The following is an 8,565-nucleotide window of genomic DNA, read 5'->3' as shown; positions in this document are numbered from 1 at the left end:
ACAAGCCCAAGTGCCTAGATTCCATGCTCCACAACAAGAGAAGCCACCACAATGAGAAGCCCTCACACCACAAAAAGAGCAGCCCCCACTCATTGCAACTGAAGAAAGCCTGCGTGCAGCAACGAAGACCCAACGCAGCCAATTAATTAACTGATTAAAAAACAAAAAGACAGGGAAGCTCTGTCAGCAAACACACCCATACAGGGGCCCCATGAACCTGACTCCACCTCCAAATTTGAGGTGGGTTATGGTTTTACTGGTTTCATATGCTTATCTGCTGTTTCCCCGGCTGGGTGAGGATGGGGGGTGGACTCTTGGGAAAGGAGGTCTCATGGGCAGTCTTTCAACCCCCACTCGGCCACACAGAAATGGGCCATGGGCCTGGACCACTTCTCATCAAGAGAGACAGGGCCCACATCACTGCGCTGGCCTATGGCCTGTGTGGGAATATCTTTCCCTGATTCAGACTCAACGTATGCTCCCCTGTCCCGCTTGCACATGTGCACCAACGTTCCTCAGGCCCCCAGCTTTCAGTGTCTCAGACACCACGGGGAAGGAGTCAGGGTGTTTCTGCTCCAGCACAAAAGGGGCGCTTCTAGACCAATTGTCCTGTGACTGCTGCTAGGGGTGCAGGGGGACTCCACTAGCCATGGGGGACCAATGTGCGCTATTGGGGCTGATCCTGCTCTGTCTCTTCTCTATGTGAGCCCAGTGATGCTCTACCCACAGCTCTACTGTGTTGTTTTCCATGGCGACTCTGATACTTTCCTTCTACTCCTCGTGGCTGGTGTTGTGATGGGCTTTGCTCTCCACGAAGCTGGAGTCCTCCCTGGGGCTGGGAACTGATGCACTGTGTTCTACTCGACAGTGTTATTTTTCTCTTTAGAATATCATTATGAATTAATAAGTTTTAATATATCCAATATGTTTTTTATATTTTTGGCATTCTGTTGTTTTTTCAAATTGTCCCATCTTTAGAGTGTTCCTTCAAGCTGGCTCCTCTGTCCTTTTAACAAAGCTCCTGCCTTTACCTAGGTTTCCCCAAGTCAGAGCCTGAGAAAAAATTTTGTGTGCAGGTAGTATATTTGGGAAGGTGATTCCAGAGAGCAGGAGTAAAAGATGTAGGGAGTGTCACAAAGGAAGAAGGGACAGGTTGGCCACCAGGACTTTCTTTCTGATTGGTACTTTTCGAGGAGTTTTTTTGAAATATGTCTCAGAACTATCTGCCCATGGGACAGAAGAGAGGCATTTATAGATTGGCTACTATTCCCCATTCCTGGGAAATGGCCTCATGGGCATTTATTTCCCCCAAATTCCTAGTTGCACATGCATGACCACTAAGTGGGTTTATGCCAAGAGTCTACACCCTGTGAGCCTCAGAGAAGTCCCAAGTCAGGAAGAAGAGATCTTAGCACAAGCATTCAGGGAAAGTCTCTCTGACTGCACCTGCACAAAGCTTGTCAAAACTTGCACGAACTGTCACCACAATCATGACTGAATAAGAAGTGTGGCTGAGAGGATTCTGTAGCGTTGCACCAGAGGTGTCTAGCGCTGTTCACTAGAGCCACTCATGCCTCTCTTAAGTCCAATTCATCACAGAGACGTCTTCCATGTAGTGGTCAATCACAATTTCTACAAGACTCCATGGAAGAGGATTAGTGGAAAAAGCTACAGTCCTCACTGCTCAGCTGGTCCTGAGGCCATGATTGAGATTGTCATCATATATAACCCAATCTAGATTCCCTCACTGCCACCAGCACTTCAGCTTGGAACAAACCTCTGAGATGGAGTTAACAATCTCACGTCTGCCTCCCTTCTGGCCAGTGTTACTACTACCATGAAGTAACCAAGGTAGCTTTCCATACCTTCCTTTATGCTCATTCATGTACCACACACATATGCCACACACTTGTGTGTGTATGTAGTATGATCTCATTATTGCAAAACAAAGGAACAAACAAAAAGAAAAAAAAATAACTAGATGTAATAGACATACACACCCAACAACAACAGAATATAAATTCTTCTCAAGTGCACATGGGATATTCTCTAGGATAGACCATATGTTAGGTCACAAATGAATTCTCAATAGATTATAAAAGATAGATATCGGATACATGTATATGTATAACTGAATCACTCTGTTGTACACCTGAAACTAAAACAACATTGTTAATCAACTATACTCCAATATAAAATAAAAAGTTAAATAAATAAAAGATAGATATCATACAAAGTATCTTCTCTGACCATAACAGGATGAAGTTAGCAATCAATAACCAAAGGAAAACTTGAAAATTCATAAATTTGTGGCAAATTAAACAACACACACTTAAACACTCAATGAGCGTTTACTTAGAGATGAACAAAAATGAAAACACAACATACGAAAATTCATGGGCTGCAACAAAAGAAGAAGTGAGAGAAAATTTTATAACTGTGAATGCTTACACAAATTAAGAAAGATCTCAAGTTAACTATCTACCTTTACAACACGAGGAACTAGAAAAAGGGGAATTCCCTGGCATCCCAGTGGTTAGGGCTCTGCACTTTTACTGCCAAGGGCACAGGTTCAATCCTTGGTCAAGGAACTAAGATTCTGCAAGCTGTGCACTGTGGCAAAAAAGAAAAAAAAGGAACTAGAAAAAGAAGAAAAAATTAAATCCAACGGTAGCAAAAGAAAGGAAATAATAAAAGTTATAGCAGACATAAGTAAAATTGAGAACAGCAAAACAATAGAGAAAATCAATGAAAACAAAAGTTGGTTCTTGAAAAAGATTTACAAAATTGAGAAACCTTTAGCTAGATTGACTAATTAAAAAAAGAGAGAAGACTCAAATTACCAAATTTGAAATATAAGTGGGGGCATTACTACCAATTCTATAGAAATAAAAAGGATTATAAGAGAACAACTGTGCTATGAACAATCATGGCCAACAAATCAATCTCGATGAAATGAAAAAATTTCCAGAATCATGCAACTTACCAGGACTGAATCATGAAGAAATATAATAGAAAATCTAAACAGACTTAAGATTAGTAAGGAGATTGAATCAGTAATCAAAAACCTCCCAACAAAGAAAAGCCCAGGACCTAATAATTTCACTGGTTAATTCTACCAAATATTAAAGAATTAACACCAATCCTTCTCAAACTCTTCCAAAGAAGAGAAAGAACAGTTGCTAACTCATTCTATGAAGCCAGCATTGCCCTGATACCAAAGTCAATAAGAACATCACAGGAAAATTACAGGTCAATATTCTCTTTGAATAGTGATACAAAAATCCTTAACAAAATACTAGCAAATAAAATTCAATAGCATATCAAAGGGATTATACATTATGACTAAATGGAATTTATTCCTAGAATGCAAGGATTGCAAGGATAGTTTAATATATGAAAATCAGTTAATGTAATACATTACATTAACAAAATGAAAAGGGGGAAGAAAACTATATTATCGTCTCAATCAATTTAGAAAAAGCATTTGAAAACAATTTGACAGCTTTTCATGGAAATAACACTCAATAAACAAGGAATAGAAAGAAACTACGTCAACATAATAAAGTCCATAAATGAAAAACTCACAGCTTATGGATATTCAGCGGTGAAAGACTAAAAGCTTTTCCTCTAAAAACAAGAACTAGACAAGGAAGCTCACTTTTTCCAATTCTATTCAACATAGTGTTAGAAGTTCTAGGCAGAGTAATAAGGCAAGAAAAGGAAACAAAAGGCATCCAAGTTAGAAAGGAAAAAATAAAATGATCTGTATTCACCAGTGATATGATCTTTTATGTAGAAAACTCTATTACACACACACCAAAAACAAACCCTGCCCCCCCAAAAAACCCTTAGAAATAATACACAAATTCAGCAAAGTAGCAGATTACAAAATCAACACTCAAAAATCAGTTGTGTTTCTATACACTAATAACAAAAGTCTGAAATTAAGAAAATAATTCCATTCACAATAGCAGTCAAAAAGAATATAACACTTAGGAATTAACCAAGGAGATGAAAGATCTGTACACTGAAAACAGCAAAACATTGCTGAAAGAAATTAAAGAAGACATAAATAAATGGAAAGACACTTTGTGTTCATGGATTAGAAAACTTAATTTTAAAATGTTAATACTACTTGAAGCAATCTACAGAGTTAACACAATCTCTATCAAAATCCCAAAGATTTTTTTTTTGCAGAAATAGAAAAATCCACCCTAAAATTCATATGGAGTCTCAAAGAAGCCCACATAGCCAAAGCAATCTTGAAAAAGAAAAACAAATTTGGAAGACTTACACTTCCTAATTTCAAAATTTACTACAAAGCTGCAATAAGCAAAACAGTGTGGTTCTGGTAAGACAGATATATAGGTCAATGTAACAGAATAGAGATCCTAGAAATAAATACTTGCATATATATGGCCAAGTGATTTTTTTACAAGGGTGCCAAGACCATTCAATGGGAAAAGGACAGTCTTTTCAATAAACAGTGCTGGAAAAACTGGATATACACATTCTAAGTAGTTGGACCCTTACCTAACACCATATACAAAAAATTAACTCAAAATGGATAACAGATCTAAATATAAGAGCTAAAACCATAAAACTCTCAGAAGAAAACAGAGAGAGAAATCTTCATGGCATTGGATTTGGCAAAGGTTTCTTGGATACACCATGCAAATCACAGGAACAAAAGCAAAAATAACAAACTGGACTTTACCAAAATTAAAACTTTTTGCATCAAAGGACACTATCAAAAGAGTAAAAAGGTAATGGGAGAAAATATTTGCAAATCACATATCTGGTAAGAGATTAATATCCAGAATATTTGGAGGCTTTCTAAAACTCAACAACAAAAATCAAAATACCCAATTCAAAAATGGGCAAAGCACTCAGACATTTCTCCAGAGAAGATATACAAATGGCCAATAAGCACATGAAAATATGCTCAGCAGCACTAATCATTAGATAAATGCAAATCAAAACCACGATGAGATACTACTTCATCCCTATTAAGATGGCTATTATCCAAAAACAAACATTGTCAAGGATGTGGAGAAATTGGAACCCTTGTGCACTGCTGGTAGGAACGTAAAATGGTGCAGCTGCTGTGGAAAACATTATGGCAGTTCCAAAAACTTAAACATAGAATTGCCATTTTGATAGAACAATTCCACTCCTGGGTATATTCACCAAAGAACCGAAAGCAAGAACCCAAACAGATATTTGTACACCAAATAAAACCAACATGTATAGCAACATCATTCCCAGTAGCCAAAGACAGAAACAATACAAATGTCCAACAACAGATGAGTGGATAAACAAAATACAGTATACACATACAACAGAATCTTATCCAGCCTTAGAGAGCAATGAAATTGTGATACATGCTACAGTATGGATGAACCTTGAAGACATTATGCTAAGTGTAATGTGTGACCTAATAGGACAGATTCCGTATGATTCCACTTAAAAGAGATATCTTGAGTAGTCAGATTCATAGAGAATGTGGAACAGTGGTTATCAGGGGTGTGGGGAGCAAGAAATGGGCTGTTACTGTTTCATTGGGGTACAGTTTCAGTATAGGACTATGAAAAGTTTATGGAGATAGATAGATGGTTGTACAACAGTGTGAATGTAGTTAATGCCACTGTCGAGTACAATTAAAATGGTTAAAATGTTAATTTTTATGTTACGTATATTTTATCACAAAAAAGAAAAGAAAAAAAATCTCTCACCACTCCGCAGACTTTTTTTTATCTTTAACAATACATTATGACTATTTTCCTGGTCAACAAATATAAATCTAATTCACCCTTTTTACTGTACAATATATCATAGAAAGAGCATGCTATACTATATCTTACTACTCCTGTATTGAGAAACATTTGCTATTATAAATAATGCTGCAGTCAGAATATTTAAGGTTCTCATGATGTATTAGTTCTGTGCAATGGAGTCTCCAAACTGTGATTCCTGGTAAATGCTGTATTTAAATCTTAATTTAATTCATTTTCAATTTTTGTTTGTTCATGGTATCAAGCAGGAGGGAAGATGTTTTGCATTAGTTAGGTTATGGACTTGGCTGCAAATAACAAAAACCTCCAATAGACGTGACATGCACATGATATGCTTTTATTTCTCTTTCACATTACAGTCTGGAGATGGGCATTCCAGGACTGGAAAGGAGACCACTGTGTGAGATCCCCTAGGCATCCTGACTCCTTTCATTCTCTCACTGCACCATGCATTTTCACAGTCCCCGATAGCTCACTCTCCTGTCCGCATTCCAGTCAGCAGGAGAGGGTAGGGGAGAAGCCGGGCACAACCCTTCCTCTCAGGACTCCACCCAGAAGTTGCCTCAGTCACTTCCACTTATAGTCTGTCATCCTGAACTTAGTCATGTAACCCATCCTAGTTAGAAGGGAGGCTGGGAAAGACAGTGCTCCTGGGACTTCCCTGGTGGTACAGTGGTTAAGAATCCACCTGCCAACGCAGGGGACACAGGTTCGATCCCTGGTCTGGGAAGATCCCACATGCATGGAGCAACTAAGCCAGTGTGCCACAACTACTGAGCCTGTGCTCTAGAGCCCGAGAGCCACAACTACTGAGCCCACGTGCTGCAACTACTGAAGCCCGCCCGCCTAGAGCCTGTGCTCTGCAACAAGAGAAGCCACCTCGCACTAAGAAGCCTGCACACGACAACAAAGAGTAGCCCCCGCTCTCCACAACTACAGAAAGCCCACTCGCAGCAACGAAGACCCAACGCAGCCAATAAAAATAAAATTAATTAATTAATTAAAAAAATAGTATTAAAAAAACAAAAACAGTGCTCCTGCTGGGTGGCCATATGCCCTCTTTGCACCATGATGGTCAAGGGGAGATGGGATGGTGAGCACCTCTATAAGATCCTCCAAAAGAAGAGTCAATTATGTCAGCAATACTTATAAAATAAACCATTTCTCATTGAATTAAAATGCCATCCTTGTATTTCTTTAGGCAAACATATGACTGATCTGTTTCTAAATGCTAATCTGTTCCACTTTTATATTAAAAGAGCTTTATAATTGTTAGCTGCTCTTATTGTATTAATTTATAGCTGTTGATATATTAGTAATTTATCTTTTGTTAACTGTTTGATTTAAGCTATTTCCACAGATCAAGTTAAAGACTGCCAAACTTATTTTGTAAAAACTGGTTTGTCCTGGCACTTGGATATTATCATTTGAGGCAGAGGTAATTTTCTTAGTTCCAGGTTTTCAATGTTAAGAAGCATCTCTCCCCACCTGTGACTACAGCTAAGCGGTCACACATATGTTTCATCATCATAGCCTTAGAGGAAAAGAAACCGCTCTCGAAGAGAAAGCCTCACCACAGTAGGGGTCTGGTGAGAGGGACAGCGTTTCCCAGGTTAACAGGCATCTAGGACTCCATTTTACCATCCATTTCACAAACAGTGGGTGTGAGCAAGTGCCAGGATGAGGCCTAATGGTTAAATCAATTCCCACATTGATGGGGAATTAGAGAGGTGCTCTCCAGCTCCCTGCCCCGGCACACTGTCCATCTCAAGTGTGTGGCTCCATTAGCCTTTTAAGTGACAGCACTGCCTCTGGTATTATCTCCTTCCACCCAGCCTCACCCACTCTGTTTATAGAGGGAAATTTCACTCAGGTTTATGCCTTATGCTCAAAAGTGCCTTCCCCTGACTTTGACTTTAGAGAAAAGGAAAGCTACGTAATCAAAAGAAGCTGCACTTGGGATCCTGTCCCCTTTCCACCCTGCTAGAGTATATCTTTTGCCTCTCTCTAAAACGTAAATACAGCCTCTCTTCCATGAAGCCATCCTGGTTTCCAGCGCCTGCGACAATGGGATAAGCTGGGAGGCATCTTAGAGAACTGGAGGCTCCATTCTCAGCCCTGACTTCCTGTGGTCCCCTGAGAATCTTTTACCAGGAGCATCTGCCTGCACTCCTCCCCCAGATTCTGATCAGTGGTCTGAGATGGAGTCATAGCTCTTGCATTATTTTCACTTCCACAAGGGATTATGAGCAACAGATGGGGTGAGAAACTATGCAATTAGGCCAACCCCTTAACTTAAAGATGAGGGCATGGAGACCATATGACACAACAAACAAAGCCATGCATTCCCTCTTAGAAGCAGCTCCTTCTAGGCAGGGACTTTATCTCCCTTGCAGCTGGGTCTCCAGAACCTAGAACTGTGTCTACTTAGCATGTAGATTTGATGAATGAATGAATGAATATGACACCGAGTTTAAGCTAGGAAACTGGTCGGGGGATATGACACCAGAGCCTTCCTTTGCTGGAGGGTGAGCCGTGACTAGTTTGCGGGCCTATTTACCATGATTGCTTGGCTTGGTTAACAGCCTTCCTTGCGCCAGCCTGCGCTGTCACCTCCCGGACTCTGTAATTGCTTTGCACCATAGGAGGTCAAGGTTAGTCACAACCGGCCTTAGGTGCCTGGGAACCGGCCCCTGTTGAAACATACATCTTAAGGAGTGTCTGGAGCCAAGGAACAACCCGGCGGGAGGGTCCGGGGCGTGGAGGG

The sequence above is a fragment of the Hippopotamus amphibius genome, chromosome 9, assembly GCF_030028045.1.
Source record: "Hippopotamus amphibius kiboko isolate mHipAmp2 chromosome 9, mHipAmp2.hap2, whole genome shotgun sequence".
Classification (NCBI taxonomy): domain Eukaryota; kingdom Metazoa; phylum Chordata; class Mammalia; order Artiodactyla; family Hippopotamidae; genus Hippopotamus; species Hippopotamus amphibius.
Note: the sequence above shows the minus strand (reverse complement) of the source record.